Source organism: Centrocercus urophasianus, unplaced genomic scaffold (assembly GCF_019232065.1).
Source record: "Centrocercus urophasianus isolate 14NV4802_14NV808 unplaced genomic scaffold, USGS_Curo_1.0 seq_38, whole genome shotgun sequence".
Taxonomy (NCBI): Eukaryota; Metazoa; Chordata; class Aves; order Galliformes; family Phasianidae; genus Centrocercus; species Centrocercus urophasianus.
In genome coordinates, this window is record NW_024884955.1 from 4425048 (window position 1) to 4450866 (window position 25819).

The 25819-nt window shown below is 38.7% G+C and overlaps 1 long non-coding RNA gene across 1 annotated transcript in view; it reads right to left on the reverse strand.

The window, feature by feature from the left end:
• Window positions 1-25819, reverse strand: part of LOC122167617 — a 129517-nt gene that overhangs the window by 669 nt on the left and 103029 nt on the right. The window contains exons 3-4 of the long non-coding RNA XR_006171060.1: window positions 3420-3476; window positions 904-1012 (exon numbers count right to left, since the gene is read on the reverse strand). This is a non-coding gene — a long non-coding RNA (uncharacterized LOC122167617). The remainder of the gene's footprint in view (window positions 1-903; window positions 1013-3419; window positions 3477-25819) is intronic.

Here is a 25819-nt window from a genome sequence, read left to right on the forward strand (position 1 = left end):
GCTTAGGTTCATAAGCTGTCTTGAACAAAGAACAAATACCAACAGAGAAGCTTCAGAATTAGAACTTCTAATAGTAGTGCCAGTTCTAACTTCACCTATGGCTAGCACTGAAGTGATGTGAAGGAAAAGCTACCTGTAGCAGTGGTTCATCAGGAGGCATGTTGCTGCTGCTGAAAATGCCAAAGGCAATGCTAAAGGCCTGCCAACCAACTGTGCTGTGCTAGCTGTCTGCTCTCAGCTCAGCAGCTGCTGTGATTACCAACAGGGAGACAGCTGCAGCCCAACCAGACCAGAACTAGGACACCCCAGAGGCCATTTGCTTCCAAATTTCCTCTACAAGGAGATCTAGATTTTAAATCTGCCAGGCTGGAGCTGCCCATCTGTTGTAAGCACAGGTATACAACAAGAAGTTCTGGGAAGAAGACAATTATACTTCTCTTCTTCACCCTGTTTCTACCTGGACACTGCATTAAGCTAGACAGACTTTTGCTACAGATGATATACGGCCTCAATCTTCAGTGTTTCTATGCTTTTATTGTTGCTCTGTGCTCATAAAAGGCTGGGAGTATTCTTCAGTGTTTTAATTGCTTTCATCTTACAAATAGCTTTCTATTAAAATAAAGGTCTATCTGTCTTGCATAGAATTGCTCATCATACTTTTGCTTCTTCAACAGAGGATAACAATCTAGCAACCCTGCTCATACACTGGTCTCTACACAGACTCAGTAAAATCATTCAGGCTGAGAAAGATGATGTTTGGACATTAGGTTTGCTGCACTGTGTGTTTAAGGTTGTATTTTTAGTTATACTGTCGTTATCCCAAGGTCTCATGAAGACTGACAGCATTCTAAGATCAGTACAAAATAATACCTTCTGTCTGGAGCAAAAAAGAGTAAAAATTACCTTTTTGTTGGTTCTTCCTCACAAAAGAAATGACTCCTTTTTAAAACTGTAGCTCTGTTGAGTTTTGATAGCAGAAGCTACGTCCTGTTCTTTGATCAAAATGAGTTCTCTGTGGAAGAGAAGAACAAGAAGGGTGAAACTGGGAAGAGTGAAAATGTAGATGGAACATGAAGAAACATTCCTCAGTGCAGAACTGATAGAATGCTGGTATAATCCCTTAGGAGCAGTTCTGAGCATTTGAATCTTACAAAGCATACAGTTTGAGAGACCACAAATGAACTATGGAATTCCTACAGGAACACACAGTGAAATCTTAGGTTGTGCTGTACATTAGATGACAATCATAATAATCCCACTGGAGCTTAAATCTACTGTGAGAAAAATTACTGCCATATTAATGTGACTTCTTGTAATATAGGAGCACTCAGCCACTGGGTTTCACAGTTACAACAAAAAGCAGCCCTTTCCCAAAGGGAGCCACAGTCCAAAACTCAATTGTTTTTGAAGAGCTTTGTACTCAGTACCTCACAAAGGACGACTGTTAGCCTGGACAAGCTAGTCAAACTACCGCACCACCCAGAAAAAATAAAGCTGCGCCTACCAAAACTCAATCCTGAACAAATCGCTGAGACTGTAAGTCAATTTCTGATTCGACTGGAAAGAAAGCAACGTGAAACTCCCAATTCTAACACTTCTGAACTGATTTTAACTGTTTCCTATCCTGTAGCAGTTTGTCTCGGCAAAGCTGTTTACGTTAGGTCAGTTCATGCGCAGCTCGCCCCTGCTGCTAGTAATTAAAGGTAGTTAGCAGCTCCCTGGGTGCTGCAGACAGCTGTGTTACAGCCACTCCTTCAGTCACAAGCAGAGGAACTGCTCTGATGCTGAGCAGGCTGCATTTTCTAAATGGAAGCTCCCTTGGAGCTCCTTCACAGTCCCTGGTAGCCACGATTCACTGTCTGAAAAATGCTTCTGCATGCCAAAATGATGGCTCATTTTGCAAGATGTCAATTAATGCCTTGCAGAGTCTGCAAAAAAAAAGTCAATTTTTAATGAATTAGAATTAAAATTAGTAATTAATGCTTGAATCAAGTGATTATTTTCTTGATCCTGCTTAAAATTAAATTTGGTTATAAGCACTTCGAAGGCGATGAGCAAGGAATCATTATTATTTAATCAGGTTTAAATTACTTACATAATTACCTACATGAGTGACGTATTTTCATCTCAAGATAATTCAAAATAATTAGTATGGCTTTATCACAAATTTAATGTGCAAAAACCTAACTGAGATTAGCAGTGCTTGAATACTTGCTTTTTTGGGGGATGGAATTAATCTGCAAATTATTGCACCAAAGTTAATGAAGCTATCATATGAATACATTGTGTGGAAAGTGATTTGGAAAGGATGCCTCATTTATCTCTGATTCCACATGAACTCAGCTCTGGTTTATTTTTCAGGTTTTTTTTTTTATTAAAGTTTTGTGAAATAATAAGCAATTTGACAGCCAATACACCAACTGTTGTGTCTTGCTGCAAGAAATAACAAACCTTGGGCCTTGTTCCTATTGTTGAATTGTTCTATTGGGCCTTGTTACCTATTTGGTGTAAATCAAGGGTAGTTTCCATATATGCAGTGGAATCACAATGCTACACAGCACATCTAACCCCACACAGATTTTCATATGCTAAAGTAAAAATTTTCAGTTTTTTAAACACTGACCAAAGGATTGAATTCCTGTCTGTGTACACAGAACTTCACAGATCACAGCTGCCTAACAGACCTTGTTTACGTATGAGGAAGAAATGAGGAAAGTATCCCAAGTATTTTTACCTTCTCAAGCAAACAAACTTTTTAAAAGGCAATTTGATTGCCTTTTAAAGGAATTTAACAGATGGTGATCAATCAGAGGAGCCATTATAATATCATTAGCCAGAAGTGCTTTATAGACCACATTTATTCAAATTTCCCATTAGAGAATTCCACCAGGGTTCTGAGATGCAGCCTGGACCAGGGCTGTGGTTAGCTTATTTTTATAAAGAGGAGGTAATTACAAAGTTCAGAGCAGAAGTTTCCCAACTGTTCATTATCTGTGGGGTTTTCACACCTCTTTACAACAAACAATCCTTATGTGCCAACATATTCCTCCACATTTAGCAGCCAGTGATTGCCTCAGCTCAATCTCACAGTGGAATAAACATCTGTCACTGGGGATCTATCTGATTACTGGACCTGGAAGGGACTCCCAGAGCTTCGTGTGCATGGCTTCACCTCTGGGCTGCCTTCATGCCCTCCACGTATCTGGTTCCCTTCTGACTGTACTTTCAGACTAACTTGCAATAATCTTGAAATATCTTTATCTTCACAATGTCCCTATAAAGCAGGAAGCACTGTTTATCCACTGTACAAGGAAAATGAGAACAAGCTCTATGAGATATAATTCTAACTGAAATGACTGCATTAAAATCTATTAAAAGATGAGAAACAAGTGGTAGTTTTCACATAGGATAAGGGTTACCAGCAGTGCACTTCTTGGATCTGCATTGGGTTCTGCCAGGACTTGCTCATCAATGATCTGAAAAGAAGAACAGGAGTAACAGACCTGAAATTTCACAAGAATGAGCAGCAGATGTGATTAAATGGGAACTAAAATTCAACATCAGTAAATGTGTAGTACTGGTCACATGAAAAAAAATAAAATAGAAATGGGATGTGTGAGGTCAGGCTTCCAATTTGATACACAAGCTGTAGAAAATCTCCCAGTATTTCTGGTCCATTTTCTAGAAACATTAGCTGTGAGCTCAGAGGCAATCATAATGAAACTAGAACAGAATTGTTGGGAAATAGTAGGAGAAATCCTTATTAATTCCATGGTACACTAGTCCTCATAAGTCTTAAATACTACAGGAATTATCCTTATGGTTAAGGCCTCCAAATGTTCCTGGAGAATCTAGAGAATCTGCAAACAAGCATTCTTACACTCCATAAAATAAATCCTTTTCATGGGAGCCCTGCCTTCCTCTGCCACTGAACCTCCCTTTAAAATTGCACTGCCTGCTGCTCCTCCCTGCCTCTCCATACATCCCCCAAAAGCTTCCTGCTGGGTAGCTCCGGGCTTCTCCCTCTATCAAGTGATATATTGATATATTGATATATATATATTTCCTTTAGTTCATTGTTTCGGTTTGGTCTGCTTTCCCATAAAAACAAATCAGAAATACTCTTTAGAATCTGCAACAACTATCAAGACCTGGTCTCAGAGTGATGGAAAAAAGCTACATATATTTATCTTCATTCCTCATTAGTAGATAGTTTTTACTTGTGGATACTTGTAGAATTGTAAAATATGTGAAGTCTCATGGAAATATCAGTATTTAGCAGCAGCAAGACAAAATCCTGCTGGCTTCAAGTGAAATAACAGGCTTTTTTTTCAGACATGAAAGTATGCAGGTGTAAAGAGTTAACAAGTAGCCATGAATTGCAAAACCACAATACCAGTTAAGTATGATTCTTCTTGATAAAGATTCCAGGCAAATTCCCAAATTTCCAAGCAGCAGCAGAATTAAAGTGACAATTTCAGCCTAGCTCTGTTAGCAGTCCTTAGTAATAACAGAGGTTGAACACTTATGTGGGAAATTTAAATATAGAGAAATAAATGACATGACTGTGTTAAGGCAGCAAAGGAGGGAGTAAGATTCCTCTCTTCCCCAGACTGAGACTTTCCTTTCTGGGCCAAGCAACCTTGCTCATAGCACTGAGAGTTCTAGCCTATGTTTTCGGCGCTGCCCAGAGTAGCTGGAATCCTTAAAGAGAGAAAAGTAAATTCTGTTAGCTTCTCTGGGGTAAACTGCCTGCTCTTGTTGGTAAGACACTGAAGCTAATCCATTATATTCAAGAGAATAATCCATACAGCTATATATACACATACATAATAATGAGCTTTCCAAAACAAATGCACACATAAAACTCAGCTTTTCTTTGCAGCAAGGGCAGAATAAGTTTCAGCAGGCGCTGTATGGCAGAACAGGTGAGTTAGCTGTAACTGCCTTAAACTGCTGCTCCCAGCATCATTCTTACTGCAGCTGAGTGGCACTCAAACAGATGTGAAATTGTTTCTAACCTTTGAAAGCCAAAGGAAATGAAGTCTCCTCCTCCAAATGAATTTTCCCACTTATTAGTATGAGTAAGAAGCAAACATGCCAGCAATGAAAGGAAATTGTTTTTAGAAAGCTATTTCTGATCGATACAACTGAATGATTGCTATTAAGAGTGATTATTAAATACGAGTTTCAAAGTTTGTATCTTTTTGCACATTATGCCATTCATGTGATTTATTGCATAATATCCCCAGTAATATTATTTTTTTTCCCCCACTGCTCATCTGGAGAAACCACAGATGATGAACTGCTGGAGAGACTCCCCACAACTAGCTTCAAACATGCTCAGCCTCATTAGTTTTAGACACACTGGCTCATAAAAATCTTCAAACATACTGAGAGGTTCCATGTGTGTCCCAAAACTAATACACACAGCAAACTGCAATCTGTGTAAAATGGCAAAATCCCTCAAAAGAGATCTGAAAGACCTCTATTCCTACTCCTTTCACATTATTACAACAGGATGACTTGAATGCATTCAGAGTGGTATCACCAGAAAAGGAGGTTGATGCTAGTGGGTGCTAAAATGTAATGTCTTTTCCATACACTCCAATTACACAAAAGTGACAAAGGTTTGGGATCATCAAACTATTCGGTTATCAATTGGCCTTTAGACAGACAGCATTTGTTTCGAGGTTCTCCCTCTACCCTTGTGTTCCATTAAACTTACTGCAGTTATCAGTCAGAACAAATTGCTTTTTGGAAGATTAACTAAGTTAGATGGTAAGGCTAAGTGCACGATCTATTCTCTCTTTCCAATCACTTACAGTTCATCAGCTCCTGTAATAAAAAATGAGAACATTAAAAGTCTCAGAAGGAGCAGGGCTAGAAGGGCACATCATGTTTTAATCACTTGATTTTTTTTCCCCCTTTTCCACAAAACATTGAAGAACACGGGACGGTCGAAGAGAAGACTGAGCCTTCCGTTGGTTTCCCAATTGAAAAAACCCATAAACATAAGAGATAAGAACTTCACAGCACCCTCTGAGGATGCCTTTTTTCCTGTCAAATTCAGCTGAAGAATGATTATTTGAAATAAAAATTAAATTCATGCTGATGAATCAATCTTTAATCGACAATCCCATCACCAAATGAATCCACCAACAGAGGACTTACAAAGCCTCAGGCTAGTTCTTTCTAAAATGTATCCCCACTGAAAACAGAGAAAGTATACTCAGTATGGGGAGAGGAGAATTTGGTTCCCTGCGTTCTGATCACCCTGTATACAGCTTTTTCAACTCTGCAGTGAATATTGCAGTATGATTTAATTTGAGCTGCCATAGAACAAAGATGAAAATACGCCAGACAGAAAAATAAGTATTTTTTTTCTTATTTCTATTGTCATGTGCAATCTTTTATATGGAAGACATTTTCAATAAAAACTTTTGCAGCACCATAAAACATCATCACTCTATACACATGAGAGGGAGAAGGGATAGCTTGGTGTTTCCTGCAACAGCCTGAACCACTGAAGTCCTTACCTCAGTTTAGTATTCCCCTAAACAAAGCTTATACAGAAACCAACAGATTTCTGCCCACTTAATTGGGATCCCTAAAAATCCCTTAATTTGATTCTAGATAGTGCTGGGCAAAGTAGTTGATGTATGCTGAAACACAAGGTCAAATGTGTTGGCTTCCTAATGAAGAGCAAGGGTACATGGTGTACATGGAGAGATGATGCTGCAGCCAAAAGAAGAGGCTCTGCTGTATGGCTCCTGCCCTGTTCTGTGCCAGCTTTGGCACTCATTAGACTTTTCTGGGAGCTTATTCAATGTGCTAACTCAGCAGAAAGCCATTTATCCTTTCACTGGTGTGTTTCCTGCTCAGTTAGCAAGCTGAATCAGCTCTCAGCAAGGTTCAGTGCATCAGTACTGTGTGACAGAACAGCACTGAGTAGGGAGCAGGCTGTCCTCTGTCCTCCTTCCAGCAGCAACAAGCTATTGTATTAGCTCCCCTGTGTTGAGCAACCTCAACTCAGAGGTATTTCAGTAAGATCTGCTAGTGACCTTTCTGGAGTCTGGACACAGATGTTGTACCAAAGAGAAGAGTTTCCTGGGGCCAGCTGATGGATGCAGCCACAGACAATACCTTGTGATGAAGGCTGCTGGCAGCTAAGGATATTTTCCTTGCCAGGGGCTCACCATTGCCTCTCTGCTGTGGCTCAGGGCTCCATGACTGAACCAACAGTTCATGAAAACATTTCTCATCTGCTCCAGTGTAAAGCTGGCGGCCTCCCCACTTATCCCATCACTGAATGCTGTTCGGTGAACTTGGCTGAAGTTGTAACAATATGTACAGTGAGCACAACGCTAACCTATGCTATCAGCTCTGCTCGTGGACAGAGAAGCCTCCACTTAAGGCAGAGAAAAAACTGTCTGGTGATATTTGTCATCTGTACAGAGATCACAGCCTTCAGTTTTATACATGGAAGAGGGGAATGCTGAAGAGAGAGAAAGGAGGAGAAGAGAAAAGAGGAGGGGAGATGAGGGAAAGGGATGTTCAGCTGAGTGAAGGACCCTGTGGAAAGTCTGTAGGAACCATGACTTCTCTCTCCATAGAAAGGACATTGTGGAGCCCCATAACATTTAAAGATTTAGTAAAGTATAGCCTTGATAGTAAGCTTTAAGGATGAAAACCATCAGGATGAAAACCATCAGGATAAAAATCATTCCTGTCTTCACTGGTTTCAACCTTTGAACAAGAGAAAAGCAGGGTGCTATAGAACAGAACAGGAAAACAAGTATAATCTTCTTTCACTGACTTCCAGCTCAGCAAGATTGACAAGCGTTGTTTTGAAGTGAGTTTAAAGATCAATTACTAGGTTAGAAGTGAAATCTTTTGCAAACTCTATAATTGATGAGCTCCAGAGAGTTCTTTTGTTAGTTGCACCACATCAGATCAGAACAAATCTTTAGATGCTGCCAGTGAACCAGAAAGCAGCAAGAGGATTTCACAGGGGGAAAAGAATAATCTTATGAGTCTCTGAAATGAGTGCCCTGCTGGTCTGCTGAATGTGGGTGAAAGCCATGATTAAGTCTGCTCCCATTTCTGCTTTGCTGTTGTCAGGCTTTATATCAAAGACAGATCAAAACCTTAATCTGCATTCATCTTGCTCAGCTATTCAAGCTAGTAATACTAAAAAAAAATCTTAGTGGGGTCAGGTTTGATTTCTTCTAAATGAATTTCCTGGTGATAGGCTCTTTAAAATCATCTGTTCTGCTGCATTTGTTTTTTCCTGCATTATGGAACATTTGGCTAATACACATGATATAAACATGTTCATCTTCGGGGCATAACAAAATGCACCAAGATCATTTATTTACTAGAAATAGTTAATGGGATGAGCAGAGGCCTGCTGAGCATGTGAAAGAATGCCCATAAATTATTCTGTGCTTTTTAAGAAGCAAGAACATGAAAACCATTAAACACAAAGCCCTTTATCCTGAAATTCCCATCTTTTACATGAGGAGCATAAAAAGACTATGGTACTTCATTATAAATATAAATGGGGATAATGAATAAATATAAGTAAGATTAATATTGCTCTTGTTCTTGGGAAGAAGCATCAACTTTTGGGAAAAAAAATCTTGCACGTAGATGTGGAATTAGAGATTCTACATGAGGGGATGATACCAATTGCTGATCTGCAACAGCCTAATAAAAGAATGCTGAAACTGCCCTCCTCTTACAGAACGTACCATTGTGTAGCACCCACTCACGCGTGAAGCCAACAGAACCACGTGTCGATCTCAGTCTGGATCCATCGGACCGGACTGCCAACCTACCAAGAGCTCAGCATCCTTCTGTTCCCCGAGCAGTCAGATGCATAACATGTATGATTGTACCCGGATGGCCTGCATCGAAGCCCTGCGGATCCCCCTGGGCAATGCCAGCTGCCAGGGCACGAGGCTGCGGATCACCGCGTTCCGTTACTCGGCCGCCCCTCGGCCAGGAGATGGCGGTAATTCACTGCGCAGAGGGAAGAAAGCCGGACCCAGTGCTCAGAAATGCACCCAAGGCGTGTAGGGGAATGGGAAGAAAGTCAGAAAACAGACTGCGAGTCTAATAATATTGTATTGCAGATAATGCAAGGAATATAGCTCTCTTTTCTTGTTTCGGTTGTTACGTGCACACTTTCGTTTCTAAAAGAAAGATAAATAATTGAAAAAACCACACAGCTCCCCTATCTTTCAGCTACATATTATTTTTAGAGCTAATCGCATCTGCATATTGCAAACAGAACAACACGCTTCTAGCTGCCATTCAGCAGCTGTATGCTAATGTTGTTTGTGGAAACGTGCTTGGATAGATGTGCCGAAGGAATCACCTTTCCCCCAGGCAGCTCCACCATAAAATGCACAGTATGTGAGAGCGCAGTGTTGTGCCTCAAACATGTAGCTTAGCAGCACTCTGCTTTGTTACTGCCCCTTTGCATCCCTTTTCCCCCATTGCAATCTTTCAGATGGATCACATCAGTGATTGTGATCTCCTTATATTTTTTACAGGATGTGTTCCCCGAGTTCTTTTCACACTGGTATCTGCCAACCTGTCACCCTGTTCACATCAATCCTGAACTTTGTTTGAAACAACATCGAAATTTCCATGCTTAGGTCTGAAGCTCTCCTTCTTTCAAAATGCAAATGCACACACAAAATCTTTTTGAAAGTCTGGTTGTTTCCCTCATTTTGTTCAAGCTATAAACATTCTGCAGAGGGAATATCCAGGCAGGACAGTTGAAAGATGTAGTGAATTTCTTATGGCTATTAAAATGTATTAATGATAATCGCATCCTCAAATCATATTTGTTCTGGAAACATGTTATAAATTTATTAAATTACCTTGACAGATCCATGTGAGGTATAATTGATGCCCCAGTAATCCCAATCCAAGATATATGCTGATATATCCAATGGAGAACCAGGCAGAATGAGCAGGGGATTTAACATTCCCCCTTTATGCAGTTGGAAGAGTTTGCATTTCAAAAGTGACATGGAACATTCCTGGCAAACAGATCACAGAAGCTCCATGAGAGATATTTTTTGCATCATATATTCATTACATCATTACAAATCATACATCATACCAGTGTGCCAACGAAAGAAAAGGCAGAGGTCATTCTCTAAATTATGTCTTGTAGATTTTCAAAGAGTTCTGCAGGACAGAGTGTGTAAGTCAGGTCTGTTAGAATAGGACTTTGCATCTTTGCTTTTTTAATTTCTCCAAGTAAGTGCAAAGATTTCAATTTGATCCTGCTGCCATTTCATTCTCATAGAATGAGTATTTATCTCTGCCTTTTCAGTTTTAACTCCTACCAACACCACCCCAGACAGAACAACCCTCCTGGTGTCTTTTTCAGACTGACATTATCTAAGCTCTTTCTGACAGCCACAGCCTTCTGTTTGGGGCAGACTATTCAAAGACTTTGTGGTATCAGCATTTTCGAAAGCTGATATTCAGAATTTTGTAGCAGAAAACCACGAGCAAAATGTTTGGGAAAAAAATCATGTAAATGTATCACAGTCTAACGAGCAGAGCTGCAGTACATACTGAACTCTGGAGGTCACTGTGTTGTTCAGATTGGCAATCATCAATCTGGAGCTTGCAAGGTTGTCCTTTTTAAGTACCATGCAAATTAAGCACATGCTGGTTCTGCACATCTTTGTGTGGATGCTCACAGAGAACGTGAGGTCCTTGTACTGCAGCCTGATTTATTCTGAAAGCTGTCTTTGAGAAAAGCTAAGTTCAGAGTCATTCACTAAGATCTTGAGAAGCCTGCTTAATCCTGAACCTGTGCACACCTGGAATGAAGTTTAAGAAGATGGGTGCCACAGCACAACGTGAGCATGTCAGAAATAATAGGAATAGCAGGCAAAACAAGCAGCTCCAAAAAGCCATTGGCCACTGCGTTTTATTGCAAGCTAATCTGCATATTCATCAGTTATCTATGACACCACTGACAATAACTTGGGAAGTGGTGTTTTTGTTGGATACAATTACTATAACTGCAGTAAGATGTGTCACAGCAACAGTAAATCCTGGTTATTTAACCTTAATGTTTGATAATTTGAAAGAATTTCTTCAAAACATCTTACCTGAACTACCTTCACTACATAGTCGTATTTTTCCTTTAAAAATACAATTTTCTTCTAATCACAACAAACTCCAATTTAAATTGTGCTCCAAACTTGTCATTTTTCAATATTTTGTTATCCCACAATTAGCAAAAACGATTCTCCTTTTTCACTTACAAAAGCTAAACCTTTGCATTTTTGGCCAGACACTTGCTGTCCACTTCCTTGATCCGAGTCAGAAGTTATATTTACAGCAATTCTGTATTCTTAAAAATTTAAACCCCATCAGGGTCCATGACTTGCAGCTACTGGATGATTTCATGTCATCCAATGAAACGATATTTACTTCAATTTACCCCAGATTAACATCTCCTGTTGTACAGTAGAACACATAATTCCCCACATCTGGAAATCAGAATTATGCTCACACTCAGCATCAATTTTCTTCTATCCTAACTTTCAGCTAATGTTATTTCAACCTGAGCATGGGCATCAGCAAATGTGACCCCTCACTTAACTGCTGAGACTTTTCCAAATGGCCTCTAATCTTGTTGGTTGTCAAGGTGCAGGATAAAAAAATAGATCTGTCAATAAACATAGCTTCAGTTTCCTAAGTCCTTCCATAATTCTCATTCCAGCCAGTGTCAGAGTAATTGCAGTTTCATATGATCAATGTCCTAGCCCAAGTACATCCTCTCATCTGCATAAATATTTCTTGATCTGTTTTCTCACCTAGCCCTGAGGGATCAGTAATTGTTTTCTACAATAACCGTTTTACCATTTCAGTGTTTAGCCTCAAGTTCAAGGTGTCTCTGAGTTGCCATCCATGTGAACATTAGTCTGTTTTCAGCATAATGTCCTTCCTCATTTATACTCTCATCTCTCCATCTCCTTTCTCATTTAGAAGCACCTATCCTTAAGCTCTGTATCTAGGTAATGTAATATTACAGCCTACTTCCTGAACTGGCCACATTTCGGTTACTCCAATTACACCTGATTTGTCTTTAAGCAGCAGATGTCCTTGCTCCTCCAATCTTGTTTGCTGTTTCCTTCCCTGTCTCTTTGTGCCCTGCAGCACACAAAGTATTCACTTGCTAAAAAGTAAACAAGCTGGCCTGCCTTATTCAAGCATTTTTCATACCTGTCTAAATGGAAGAGGGAGTGGATGTGCAGTTAGTAGCTCTGAGGAGTAGAAATCTAAGATCTTCTAACAGCTAGGAGATTTGCCTCATTTTCCACCAACAGGAGGTGCTCTGTACAACCCTCCATACACAAAGCTAATGTACACTCTTAGAGAGTCACCTGTAATTTTTTCAGACTTCAGGGAGGCCAATACCACAGCTGTATAAGAGCACCTGTATTAGTTTCAGGTCATCAGTTGCTCAAAGCTGAACCAAGCCTCATTGTACCTGTGAAAAGACAGCTCCAAAAACCACACATATACTGAAGATTTTTGTTCCGTCTGTGCAGTTTCTGGATCTCACAGGCAGGCTCTTTGTCACACAGCTAACAAAGTATTTTTTGTCCTTTATTTCCTCCGACAGGTCTGCATTAGCAGGAAGACCATAGTGTGTCCTCCCTTTGTCCTTAGACTGGAGCAATTACAATCCATCTGTCACTCTGCTTTTTATTACCAGGGGCATAGAGATGCGGTTTTACTTTATCTGTTTTATGTCTCTGGTACCCTGGCTGTACTAGTGCTGCTTTAAACACCAGAGGCCTCTCTTCCTGCTCTAGGGAAATACAGCTTTACACCCAAGCTCATCAACTTTGATCATAAAAATGGCATAAGGTTTTCCAGCTCACACACTCACTGCACATTTTATTTCATTTTTATTTTACTTGAATACACGTAATGCATATGCATTACGCAGGCTATGCCAGAAGCATCATTCCAGAAACATATTTAACTCGACAGCCTGCTCAAGTGGAACAGCAGTGTTACTCATTACACATTGGACTAAAAGTCCTAGCACAGCAGACTTATAACAGCTTTCCATCCCCACTCTGAGCTACCAAGAACAGAGGAACTGCTATTCACTCTTCCAGTTCAGAGCAACACATCACGATGTTGGATTCAAAGGGGAAGTTGTTGCGATACGCCAATCCAGATAAAGGAAAATTTTGTTGCTCTAAATATACAAAGATGAGTAAAATATAATCCTTTGCAGGCAGCTGCAATAAGAAAGGAAACTGTTTGCTCTCATTAATGTTACTTTCTGAGCACGCTACGTACCAAGTTTAAATTTCTGATCTACTCACAGTCAAATTACAGAGCAATGGCATGTATTAATTTGTCCTTCTGTACTTTCTTTAATATAGGAAATATGTTTTGTCTCCATTTTCCTGCCTTTATGAAGTATTAGAACAGTAGGCATTTTAAGTGCCTATACCTGAGTTCAAAGGATGCTGAGAAGAATACATACCAAAAGCATGATTAGATACACTATAGCTGAAACAGAGGTACTTCCAAACAAAGCATCAGAGGGTTTTCACTGTGGTATCTTTGAGGGAATGATAAAATACCTCAGAACCCTGAGAAAAAATAGCTAGACCACTTAGCAATTTGAAGTATAGAATATTACTTCAAGTAATATTCTTCAAGTAAAGAATATTACTAGAAATATTTTTCTCTCTTCTTTTCACAAGTCTAACAAATTTACACAGCTGAAGAGGATAAGTGAGTAAGTTCTGAGATACCATCAATATAAAACATCTAGCTCATATTAGCACTTCCATACAAAGAATAGTTAAACTGATCCTCGCAGCTCTTAGGCTAAACCATTAGCTCTATTTTACAAGTCAAAGACTGCCAGATCAGCTAGCCAACCTGACTCGGACACACACGTTCTTTCTCACTCAGCCATCTAGATTGGGAAGCAGAAGATACTTTTCCTTGATGGATGTCAGATACAAAGGAGAGGGGGGTGGAGGGCATCTTTCTGCTGTTTCAATCAGAACAGAGAGACATAAGGAATTTTGTTTCAAGAAATATCTTACGGAATAGCAGGATGTGCACCCGTATTTGAGGCTGGTCTGCTCTCTAGCAGCTAACCCAGCTTTCTCTTTCTGTGCCTGGTTTGTCTGTCACTATGAGGTCAGGCTTACTGTAGTGACTGGGGTAATTGCAATCCCACTGCATTTATATCACTACAGCACTAAGAAAATTCTCTCAGAAGCAGCACTCTATGTAGAACAGTAAAAGACCCTTCTGAAACAAGTAATGATCACTGCCATTATTTTTATTAATTCCACAGGTTCTAAGAGCTAGATCAGAAAGACTGTTCCAACACTTTCCGATTCTGCATGCAACTTGCTGTGTCCTAGCTCACCAGCACAGGGCAGTGGAGGTCTCAGCGGTTTCCCTGAAGCTCACGTTTAACACAGTGTAATTTTGCTGTGTTAATCAATTTTGTAATCATACACGGTGCGCACTTCAGAATCAACAACAAAAATTCTTATAAAAAGAATAATTTAGCTTACATTTCTGGATTATGATGGCCACTCTTAGTCCTAACTGACAAGAAAAGAGATGGCAAGAACCGTTTTTACCTCAAGATTACAAATACTTCCTGTTGCTAGAAAGATGTGATTTCCTCCCTAAGAAGAGGTTTCCTTGGTTTCCTGGCAAGAAGTGATTATATATTTATAATAGTAAGACTCTTCGTCAAGTATATGTTGCCAAACATTCATGCCCTAGAAATGCTGCTATTTCCGATTAGTTATTGCACCAACAATGTATAATGCCATATGGACTTAATAACATGCCTGTCACTTTCAGAAAGCAATTACTTCAATTTTGGCAGCATTGATCTGCAATATTTGCTGTCTCTTTTGATGACATTGTAATGGTGCAATGCAAACGTGATCAGCATCTCCCAAGCTGTGAGAAAGGCAGTATCTGAACAGTTTATGAATTAAACAAGAAAGGATATTTTTTTAGAGGTACGATAAGTTATGTTCATTATTGGTATGTTTTGGAACATCTGGGAGCAGAGAAAGGGACTACATTACCTGCAGAGAGTCTCTAAAATCTGTCAAGATTTAAAGAAAAAAACCCAACAAACTAACAAAGAAAAACCTCCACAGGAAAAAAAAAAAACAATAAACTCTTCCAGTTTCCAGATCACTCAAAAATGTAAAAATTAGAACTGCTAAGTTAGAAAACATAATTCATGATTATATCCTGTTGACAGCAAGCCAGCTAAGAGCACTACTTTTAATTCTAGGTAGAGTGCGGATTTTAAAACAGTGTGCCATCTAATCCTGGAGGATTCTTATTTTAATTTCAGGATAGAAAAGATGCTGAGGCTTTGTAACTGATTAGAGACCTTTTACAAGAGTCAATGAATGGGATATGTCTGCCCTGTAGGTATTGCACAACTGCTTCATAAATTTGTGAAGCAGCAGTTTGCATGTGACTAGTCATATCCATCAGTGTAGTCTCAAATGACTTACAACTGAATTTGATCTCATTACCTATGTAGTGAAGTGATGTCTGCCACTATTTTAATTGCTTGCAAGTCTCAGAAGTGGGAGCAGAAGCCAGTGTTTATTAACCTTCACAGACACAAAGTAGAATTAACATGTGTAAGGCCTGGACTTACGTTCGCTTCATCCTGCACATATGTGAATTAATATCCTGTCGAGACATACACATATATGTTCATTATTGTGATTAGCAATCCTCCTTATTTTAATAGAAAGAAATTAGTATCCAAGTCTGTGAGCAGAATTGGGAACAGAATGAATTACTATAAAGAAAGACAAAAAGCTCAGAGATAGTACAGGGCTGCATCTTATCACATCTGCCACAGGAACTATTTGCAGAAAACAAATGGCATCAATCATAGGTTTGATGGATGATCATACTTAAAATGATCATCATATGATCATGTGTAAAATGCCTGTGTGTGAATTTTTTTCTGGGCAAAAGAAAAGCCTACCTCCTGTAAAAGATCAATAAAGCCTTCATGTGTCAGTCTGTTGTCTTTAGATGCTCAATCTTGACCTTAAGCAGAACACCACAATGCCTCTGAGCACATGAAACAAGATGTGCTGAATAGCCTGAATACTTACACACTCACCAAATCAATAGCCATGTGTTTATGCCACTTACCATATTCTATGTGTTTGTCAGAGTATGGACCTAATCCACATTTTGCAAATTTTTTTCACTTGAACGAATGCCTTTGCAGTTACTGTTCTGTGTTAAATTTGGGTTGATCCATGATGATGCAATCTAATCATTAATGATCACATTTATGTGGAAAAAAAACTATATACAAAGACTGCTTTGAAAGTACTGCCTCCTATTTTTTATTCTGGTCCATGACCCTGAAGGCAAATGTTGATCATTCAGCAATAGAAGTTGAACCTTCCCACCAATATTCCATCACATTTTGTTGCTGTGCAACAGGTGACAGCAGAGGGGCAGTCTGACATGGAAGTGCACATGAAGCAAAGACGTGTGCCATGTAATTCCTCCCTGTGGAAGAAGTTGCATCCACTGACATTCATCAATTCTTACTGAACATTTATGGAGACCCATGACCAAAAAGGCGGTGGGTGGTGCAGGTGACAGTGGGTCACCTCTGCTGATGCAGATTTTTATGAGTATGGCATTCAGGCTCTTGTTCATTGCATAATTAATGGTGGTGACTATGCTGAAAATGTGTTTCATAGTTGAGAATTTGCTTTATCAAATAGTGCTATTGTGCCCTTTGTACTTGTTGAATTTTTCCTGGGAATAGAAAGGAGGCACTACTTTTGGGGTGACCTACATACATAGCAACACAAGGGATGCATGTTCCATTGGAAAGGAGAATTAATCCTATTACATCCTGTGTTAATCTGTTAGCTACACATGAGTGGAGAGGAAATCTCAAACAGGGACACAATTATTGCATTTGCACAGAATACGAGTAATTACTTGTCTTTACCAGAATATTGGTCATTACTCATGGAGAACATTATTTCTGCACAGAATGGCAGGGAATTCAGCTATTCAGCACAATTCTGCTGTTCCTAATGATACAAGTCACTTCTGATTTTCAAAGATTCTCTTGAAACTGAGTGGTTTCTGTCCCTACAGAAGGAGAAATAAACTCTCAGCAGCATATGAAAAGACTGCTATCACAGTCTTTGTCTGATTATGTAGAAGTCACAGGCTTATTTCCAGGCCTGGCAGTTCATCATTATATATGTCAATTATCATTTATTATGCACAAGGACATGATGATCCACTTCTATGTCCCACCACATATTTCACTGTAAACAATGAATAGAAAAATTCCTTCAGTGTGGCCTACTTTTCCTAGACTGCCACTCTGATTTCTGACACTATCATTACAGATTATGGTTTTTGTGTAGGACAGAACAATTAATCATTTTTGTGAAATGGTACAAGTTGATAAATGAAAGGCAGAAGGTACTTTGGCACAGAAATCTCAAGTCCAAGTGGAAGCAAACCTACAAAAAAGGACAGCACTGAAGACTCTGAAAGCAAGTAAGCTGTTATCATGTTCCAGTAACAAAAATAATGTTAATAGTTTATAACATAACACATAGAGAAAGGGAGCCTTTGCTTGGTAGTGTTTGCTATCAAATTCAATGTCAACATTCATATTTATTTCACTGGATGTGTTCCAAACAGCAGAATGCCTACACTGCATACAATCCTCTGCTGCTGTTTCATTGCCTTGCTCTGAGCTCTCCTAAGCTCTCAGGGACACTGACCTGCTTTTCATGTCCTTAGATACAGCCAAGCAATTCCTTAACAGTATTTCTATGCTGTTTGATTTAATCCTGTGTAAAGATTTTAGGTACCTTTGAGCTCTAAATCCTGCACAGCAGAAGTCACATAATCGTATTAGCGTAGCTCTCCAAGCAGGCTAAGCAGCCTTGTTTAGAAAGACTGCTGAGCAGGACTTCTCATAGCAAGTGCAGCAGCTCCCTGGTGGCAATTCGGGCGCCTGCACTCTGTTGTGCAGATGGCCCTTTGTTCTCCTTACCATAAGATCTGATCACCCTCAGCTTTCCCTGTGTGGTTCCTTTCCCCAGCCTGACTTGTTCCACACTCTTTGATTGCAGATTAAGAAATATACTCATGGTTTATGAACGTGGCTGTTGTCAAGAGCAGCAAATAATACTAAAAAACTCCTTCATTTCACTATGAAAAGCAGCTGCACAGCTAATAAATGAACAGGTTGTATGCAGCACACTACACAAGACAGAATTGTGCCATTTTAGGATTAATTTTGCCATGATTTAAGTATTCATTATGCATCAAGTAATTCTACATTGAGTTTTCAAATACATACTCTTAGCAAATTGCAATTGTGATGTAAATCAGAGTAAGGCTTGGTAAAAGATGCTTAATTCTTGAGTAGGCATTTGGAGCAGGCTAAAAGAACACACGCAATTTTACTATTATTCAATCGGTATGCGGTAGCTCATTAAGCCATGGTAAGTCAAATACATGTAAGATCTTTAGTGGTTCATCTAATTGCATAAACATGGTTAAATGCTAATTATCATTTCTCACATACTGCAACTGCACAATTGCCTTCTAAATTTACAGATCCCATATCCTTCTAAATGTCCGAATGATAGAACAGTTATAGTGCATTTATGTGAAAGGCTACGTTATTTCAAGAAGCTAAATTTCCTGTCTAAATAAAGTTACTTAAATGTGAATTTTATATCTAATTAAAAGTAAGAAGAAGGGAAAAAAAAAAAAAAAAAAAAAAAAAGGCAAGCCTGTCCCTCAATACCTCTCAATACCCTTTTATCCTTAAGGTACAGCTTGAGTACAAACTGTACCCAAATTACTTTTTCCACTGAGCAGTACTGAACACCTTTCCTGAAGATGGATGCAAGCACAGGGACTGTTGTTTCAAGGTTGCCGTTAAGAAGGAAGAAGATCAATGGTATAGGTCAACACAGGAAAGAGAAGTGGAATGCAGCACCTGGGTGTAGGGTGCAGTTAGTAATGTTTACACTTAGCAAGCTATCCATTTTCTACAGCCTGCAGCGGATGTCTATAATTTCCCAGGACAGATCTGCCATTACACACATCACACAGTAAGTGCAAACAGGAAGATTTATCAGCATATTAACAAATGACTTTATGAAGAACAAACAAATATTTCCCCCAGTGAAATTAAAATTACTTGTCAGTGGCGTGGCTGCCAAATGTTCATCTGCACTCAAATTAGTTTGTATTGAGAGATATTTGTTCAACAGTTCTCTGTCTCCTGAGGGTCAGACAATGGAAAAGAGAGCCAAGGATGAATCGGAGGGTAAGAAGACAAGAGAATAATAAAGCACAAGAAGATAATAAATTAAAGATTATTAGCTTTAGCCAAAATCTATTTGTTCTGCAAAAGATTGTAAGATATCAACATTGTTTGTACAATTATAAATCCAAATAGGAGTCAGTAACATTCCCCATTACCATTATTTTAAACACCAAAGAAATATGCTTCCTTACACATGATCTTCAAAGATTATTTCCAATATTAGAGACAACTCTGGCTACATTTAAACACTCACAGAATGACACAGTGGCACAGTTTGGTTGCCCCTCATCTAATCACTCTACGCACATGAATAACTTTTGTTTTTAACAGATATTTCTTATCCTTATGAGCATGAAAAACAAGATAGAACGTTCATACTTCCCTTGCTTGTGCTATAACTAGAAAAGAAGTAGTAGGTGTTCTTATCAGCTGATATACAATACATTCACAATAAATAACCTTATAGGTCCAACGTAAAGGGACTGTGGTCCCTCCAGTTTCTCTGTGAGATATCTAGCTAGCAGCTTCTCCTGCCAGAAAAAAAATCCTTCCAAAACAGCTGTAGAGTGAAACAGTTGTTCCAAACGTAGCAGTGCACCACAAATGCAATTAAACTTCTTAAAATCTCAGCTCTCTTCATGGGCATCTGTAAATCTTTGCCCTTTAGACCATAACTATCACACATCCCAGCTTGCTAAGCCCTTTTAATTTAATGCCACACATTTATTTGCAATGCTGTGGCAGAAAATCTTCAGAAGCATTCCTTTAGCATTATTACACGGTGAGAAATGTTGGTGGTTTGGGGTCTTCTGGCTTAATTAGATTCTGTTTTGTTCAGTCATCCTCAAATGCAACTTCTATTTTCAAAGGATTTTATGAACAGTTTTCTAATAAAAGAGAATTTATAGTATATATGGGGCAACAGTATAAATGGAATTTAATAGCCAAGTGCCAGTAGGGAACTGTCTAATTTTTATCAAATGCTGATTAGCGACCATGGATTTCTGATGAGACAATGAGCCCTGGACTGGCTTCTGTCCAGTTTTTGACATTGGCACAACATACATCTGCTAATTGTTGAGGAATACATATAATAACTCTACTAATTAGTAGAGATTCAATCTAGTCATTGAAGTCTATCTTTGAAATTTACAAAAATGTCAAGTCTGATCATCACCACAGACACTTAACATACATTTAATGTACACCTAAGCTTATTTATACAAATAAATTAAGAGAGAATTTTCCAGAACTGTCTCCTCAAAAAATTTAGCACTGCAACTATAATGCATTACAATAACTTCCACCAGTCCAGAAGAAGGAACAAAAACCCAGGTCGAAATGAATAAGCCCTGCACATCTAGAGCAATTTCAGATCCTCACAGCTGGATCTGTCTGTGAACTTCATTATCATGTCCTGAAATTTGAAGTGACCAAAACAAAATAACCAAATTCTGATAACCTCAACATCTAGATCCAGTTTTTCGATCTTCACTATGAAGGCTACAACACCAAAAAAAAAAAGAGAGCTGAAGTTAGACATTCATTTGCACAGCCAAGCACAGCAATATACAGGCATTTCTGGAACCCCAAAGTTTGTAAGCTTTAGTATTTCAATTGAATTTTTGTCTCCATTTAGAAATCCCCAAAGCATTTGACTTCTTTAACTGCTAATACACATTAAAAATTCTTTATTCTGCGTTCATAATTACAAACATTTTTGCTACAATTGTTAAGATCTATAAAAATGAAACTCTGACTGCTTTAACCTGATACATGATAATAAAAAAACTGAGCCAGTACAAAGAAGAGGTCCTAAGCAGGGAGGCAGAGAAGAGAGACAGGAGGTACAGCAGAGCAGTGACTTAATCACATTGCCACTTAATCACAAGGCCACATCCAACCTGGCCTTGAATGTCTCCAGGGATGGGGCATCCACAACCTCCTTGGGCAACCTGTTCCAGTGTCTCACCACCCTCTGTGTGAAAAACTTCCTCCTAAATGGCACTATCTACTTAAGTGATTAGTATCCACTTATTTTGGCTTTAGGGGACTGAGTCATTTCTGTCCTGTTTTGTGAGTTCTGGTGTTGCTTTTCTTTTGGCTATCAACACATCCAATGGATTTTTCTTTCAGTCTTTCAGCAAGCTCCAGTAACAGAAACGACATTAAAATCTCAGTTCTGACATCAACATTCTTTTAATGTATTTTCCCTATTTTTATGGAATCCTTTTCCGTGAAAATAGAAAGGCTGTCAGAAAAATGGATGTCAGCTGTACTTTCTGCTCCTGTTAGAGTTGGTTGTATAACAATATGCCAAGTCATGACTATATAATCACTGATATTTCCTTGCTCCTGTGGCATATTATTTTGACAAGTGCAGAAAAAATAGCATCAACAACATTCTACTTCCTTGGCACACTGAGAAACACAAGTCGAAATTGAGCAAAATGAACAGTGACTACTGAGACTTCACTCTCCTACCACTGGGTCCTCATCATTCTCTGGTGACTGCACAGACTTATCTCCTGCCATCTGTTCCACCTGCTAGGGCTGGCTGGGTAAACATTTTTTTCAAGAACAAAAATGTACTATGTGTTGCACAGCCTTTAGGCTACATTTATTAATTTTCAGGTCTTCCTATCATGTTACTTCACAGGAACCATATACATCAAGAAGGGCAATATAAGGTAAGAAATAATTACCTAACAAAATACTCCAAAAGAACAGTTCTGAACATCTCATACCTACTTTCTGAACATTCATTTTCACTAATTGGTCTCCTCCAATTTCATTGAAGAAGTAGCTTTTATAAAATCATACTGCTAGGAAGTTTATTTATATTACGGTATGAGCACTGATGGAGTGGGGAGACCTGTCCTTTTTTTCTGCAGAAGGAACAAAAAAATGCCTGCTAGGCTGCTTCCTTTCTGGCTTCCTGCTTTTGCAACATTTCTCTGCCTTTAAAAACAATTTTGAAATTTTTGAAAACACAAAGCTACATTCATTTACCATAACAGAGCACAGAAATTGAATATTGATTTGCACAGAATAATTACACACTGCCCATCTATGGATGTGAATATATATTTAACAGGCACAGCAGCAATGCTCGAATATTGGGCACTCAATTTCATTCAGTGAAGCTTCTAAAGTGATGGAAACCAAGGTATTGTATTTAAGATCTAAGTTTCTCTGAAATTGTTTTTCGCCTTGGTTTATTACCATTGACAAAGCAGCTTTGCTTTGTTTATGATGTATAATGAGTAACACAAAGGCCTGATACATATTATACATGAGGTAGTAAGTTACATGATAAATGGAGTTCACTTTTCTTATATTGTTAATTTAAAGACTAGAAATGTATTGCTATACCAAATAAGTTGCTGTGTTTTCTGAGTCTTTGACCATATATCCTACATACAGAGGTTATTTTTTATTTCTATTGCACCACTGGTGTACATAGCTTCTTACAATTACTGGTTATATGACAGGAGAAAGATTTCAGTCAGTCACAGCCAAGAAGAAAAATGTTGTTGTCCCACTTCTATTGATAGTTTTATTAGCATTGGGCTAAATTCATTCCTAGGTAACATCACTGATTTCAATGGCACTACAGCAGAATGAATTATGTGCTCACATCCCATTTATTTCTGTCCTTTCAGAGTAAGCCACAACAGCTTATCTCTCTTATGCCCTGAAGATGGACAGTCCAATTTTAAGGGTGCCCTACTCAAGAAATGGAAGACTTCAGTTCATTTCACTGTGTACTAAATTAATAGCTAAGCTTCTTAAACATCAATCTCATTACCAATAAGCTAAAAAGCATCTCTTCAACTCTGCATTCACAGCATATAGTTCAGTTATTTCTATCAGACGGAAAAGCCTCAAAAAAATGCCCTCACTCCCAGTGCACCCAAAAGCCTGCTGGGCTGGGCACTGCCATGTAGAAGATAGGGATTCGAGACCTTACTATAAATCAGGACTGATCTCACATCACAGAAGACTGAATGGTCTACAGCAGCATCTCAGGTTTGATGAGGACAAACGTAAGTCAGTCAGCCTCACTAGCTATTATACTCAGCTGCTTTCCCTGCTCCACTCCAAGACGCAGCCCAGAGAACAGCTATCACACTGACCAACAAACAGAAAAAAAGACTGCTTTGGAAATCTCACAGGGACTTAGGTGTAAATTATTTCTAAGCATGTTTCCTTCTCAACAGGGTTTTGCTGCAGAGAAGCTTGTGTTTAGAAGTCCCAGCAGTGCTTCAGCATTTTTTCCCAGACCTGGAAGTGATAGGTAGATGCTACCACAGAAATTGAGAGAATTCACTGAAATATAATAGCTTTGGTAGAGTGGAGTTATTAGTTTTCTGTCCCTAGATGACAAGCAAATCTCCCAAAATTATCCAATAATAAAGATATCTTGGATACAGCGTTGCTGCTGTTTTGATCTGGTCAGAAGAGTGAATTTTTTATTTACTTATTTTTAAGTCTTGTACCTGTTAATTTGTAGTTACTAAAGTTTACTGCATTTGGAATTCAATACCTTCTGTATTTGACTTGTTGGTGAACTACTTATGGAGAGCTGAAAAATCTGGATATGGGTCAGTGAGAGCAAAAGCTGGTGCTCTTAATAGAAGCTCTCAAAATAGGGAGCATTCAGTTAAGCTCAGTCAGGGTTTTGTTTCTAAAGGTTTGTTGCCTATTTAGCTTTTCAGCAAGAGACATTCAGCATCTTCTTTTGAACAGTGAAGTACATCACTATCTTTCTTACTTTATTTGATTAATGTAAATGATTTGCCTGCAGCAATCAGGCTGTGTTTGCCAAGATAGTCATTATACTGTGACAGAGATTAGTGAGGTACTTAATCAAAACCAGCAGTGATTGATACTCTGTCAGTTTTGGTCTTTAATCAGTGAAGCTTTCATCCAATCATCAGCCATTTAAGAGTCTCATTTGTCTGATTACTTTTGGAATATTGGACTTACTTAAAAAAGAAATACATAAAAGTAAGCTATAGCCTTCCTGTGACAATACTCAGATACATGAGTGTGGTTACTTTTTCAACTTAGAGCAGGTAGGAAAAAGAATACACATCAACAATCATTCACACTGGATGGTTGGAAATGGGACAGGGGATTTTTCAGTTCTGCTACAGCACATGAATAGAACTTAGCCCCAGGTCAGCAATGACCAAAACTCATTTTCTTTTGATAGCTCTCTAGAGGTCTTCTGTAAATGAGTCGGTGGTCTCAGTCCAGTTTCTAGAAAGCAGTAAAGTTGCCAATAAATTTGTCACATTTCATTTCATCTCATAATGACCCACCTAGATTATAGGATGGACAAACCAAGTGAAATAACATTTTTTTTTTCTTTTTCCAGAAGGCTGTGTGATATAGTGTTGAGTGAGCCAGCTCCTGGACATAATTTATTCTCAGCTTTCTCTGCACATTAGCAAAAAGTCCAATCTCTACAAAATGGAAGATGTGTCCCATGGTGTGTGCCATGAAACTACATAAACCCCAAGCAATTCTTCAAGAGCTTTAAGAATCTTCCAGCTTTGATAAATTATGGTATAAACAAAGCCTAAATTGGACTGTCAGGTACTGAAGAGTTATTACAGAGAAATAACTTAATGCTCAGTTTTGATGCATAGAGAGCTGCAGAAACAGCTGGTGATAATTGTGTGGTGGATGTAGATCCAGTAAGAGGTAGAGATGTAAATAAAACTAGCAGAGATTTCACTTCCCATCAGTCACATTGGAACAGAATGGGAAGATAAAAAACATTAAGTAGCACTAAGTATAAAAGGTACCAGAAAGAGAGGATACAGATTGATTGAATGCAATATCAGGATTAGGAAAAATATTCTTGTTTCACTTTACCAGAACTGTGTATTTTTTAAAATGAGTGTCAGTATGTGAAATTAGCCCAGTGGTACATATATCCATGGTATCTCCATGAAATATTGATATTCATTAGCATACATACTTTCCACAAGCAGAGCATGTATACAGTTCTGAAAATCAGAGCATTTAGCCAGAAAAATTCAGACCTAAAAATATGTCTTCATGCACATGATCGGTGTAATTGCATAACAGTAGGTAAATTTACATAGGTGAAAAATGAGAGTATCCTGGAAATTGTGGACATTTATGTTAATTACCACTCAAATTTCACTAAACTGGGCAGATCAAAAGCAGACAGGGTTCTCAGAAATTGAGTCAGGGGATGGTGCCAGTTACAGCTGAACTGAAGAGAGCAGACCAGAATGACCCTTTGAGCTCTTACCAGTGTACATGGAGGTAGAATTGCACTGCAAGATTGGAATAGGTGAGGATTGTAGTGACCTCTGGAGTACAAGCAACACCAGGGCATGCCAG